At 38.4% G+C, this 2,049-nt stretch overlaps 1 long non-coding RNA gene across 1 annotated transcript; it reads right to left on the bottom strand.

Moving 5' to 3' along the window:
- Positions 1 to 233: 233 nt before the first annotated feature.
- On the bottom strand, positions 234 to 1,616 carry LOC141628591 (uncharacterized). Its single transcript, XR_012537153.1, has 3 exons — positions 1,219 to 1,616; positions 782 to 1,106; positions 234 to 544 (listed from the first exon to the last, which is right to left on the bottom strand). It is a non-coding gene; the product is annotated as an uncharacterized LOC141628591 (long non-coding RNA).
- Between the last annotated feature and the right edge of the window lie 433 nt (positions 1,617 to 2,049).

The following is a 2,049-nucleotide window of genomic DNA, read 5'->3' as shown; positions in this document are numbered from 1 at the left end:
AAAATCGTGGAATTTGCGCACACCAATCCCAAACCGGAGCGTTATTAAATTCCTTTCTGTTATCACATTGAATAGATTTAATGTTCCGTTCAAATTGAGTGTAAATATAGTTTCGAAATTTAACAAAAATGGGATAGACGTCCGACTTTTTAGCCAAAGGAAAAGTTCACATAAAATCTGTGAAATCATCTAATAAAACTAAATAAAAATGGTAACCGACGGTACTTGGAACAGGAGACGACCAAAGATCACATGTACGATATCAAAAGGCAATACAGTGCGAGAATTTGACGCATAAAATGGCTGTTTAACAATCATTCCAATAGAACAAAAAGTGCAAACGGAATTTTGTGTATTTGAATTACAAGGAATCAAATTTCTAATGCGAAGAAAATTAAAAAACGGTGCCCCGGGATATCCTAATATGTCATGTCAAAAGATGGAGCGATGGCGGTAAAAGCTGCAGAAAAAACAATTTGGTGGTGATGGGATAGAGATCGCCCTCACTATTACACCTCATGAAACGAGTCCCCGACTTGTAGTCCTGCACACAAAAACCAAAGGAGTCAAATTCGACGTTGAATGAATTGTCTATGGTAAATTTGCGGACGAAGTTTAAATTTTTAACAATTTTTGGGACGTGAATAACATTGTTGAGGTTTAAGAGGAGGGTGAGGTTTTTCTAATTCAGCATGCCCATAACCTTTAATTTGAATAGACTAACTATTTTCAACTAAAATACCGTTATTAATGCTCGAATTAACATAAGACGAGAAAGTACCTGTGTCTGATGTCATGTGATGTTGCCCCGGTATCCATGAACCGTCACGAGTCTGGAGGAGTCAATCCAAATGTATACATAGCTTGTTTTATATCCTTCTGAGATGGCGGATTATCAGCCATGTATGCTTGAGTCCGAGGAGTGAATTGAGTCCGCTGGATATGCTCCCTCAGCCAATCATTATGACTCGGAGTAGTAAGGTACGGGCACGGTGGGTAGGGCCAGGCAGAAGGTCTCCACGGCTAGCCTCCATAGCCTGTCCACCGTCGTATGGATCACTCGAAGAGAAAAGAACAAAGACACCGGTCGTTCAATGGCAAATTAGCTGAAACAATTTTAAGAACTTGATTGAAATTGAGTAATATCACAGGTAGTAGATGGTCAACATGAAACTTAGGAGAAAGAGCAAAAAGAAAGAAAAAGGGGTAAAGGAAGACCTCATCGGCGACCAAAAAAGGTGTATCGGAGTTGTCGTCGGCGAGAAGACGTTTTTAGGATGATTTTTTTTGGATTTTTTCTCTCCTGATTTTTTTCTCTTTCTTGATTAATAGTCTCATTGGACTAATCTTGTAAAAGGACTTGTTGGCTAATAAATCCTTGTGGGCGTTCTATTATTGTAAGTCTTTGAAGGTTACTCCCTCTGCCTGAGATGGTAACAGTCCTACTTATCTGGGGAGCTTGATGAGCCCTAGATAACTGGGAGTGTTACATTATTAATGTGACAAGATTGGTCATTTTATGGTGCTTGTAGTAATGGACTCAATGACATTGAAATAAGTACTTGAATTGCAACGCGAGTTTGAGTTTAAAAGACTCATTAACTAGAGTTACTCTTAGTAAGGAACCCAGCCTTGTTTGCGCTCCTAAACTAAAACATTAATTCTTGTGCAGAGTATAATAAGAGGCAATAACAACTGGTACCTAGTTAGTGGATGCTCTCGTTATATGGAGTGAGATAGAAAGCAGTTTCTCTCACTTACATTCTATAGTGTAGCCATTGTAACTTTTGGCGACAACGACATGCCATGTGAACTGGTTGTTATTGGCAAGTTGGTAAGTGAATGTTACGCTCGATCGACAAAGTACTGATTATAAAACAATTTGAAACATAATCTCTTGAGCATCTATCAGTTATGTGATCGAGGTAATATCGTTGAATTTCGTGGTCATGTGTGTCATGAAATTGATTGTAATTAACACATATGAAGTTACTTTTGAGGATCAACGTGTTAAGGATGTGTACATCAGTAATCTAAACTCTATGGATG

Source organism: Silene latifolia, chromosome 2 (assembly GCF_048544455.1).
Source record: "Silene latifolia isolate original U9 population chromosome 2, ASM4854445v1, whole genome shotgun sequence".
Taxonomy (NCBI): domain Eukaryota; kingdom Viridiplantae; phylum Streptophyta; class Magnoliopsida; order Caryophyllales; family Caryophyllaceae; genus Silene; species Silene latifolia.
This window is presented reverse-complemented; position numbering and strand designations above follow the sequence as displayed.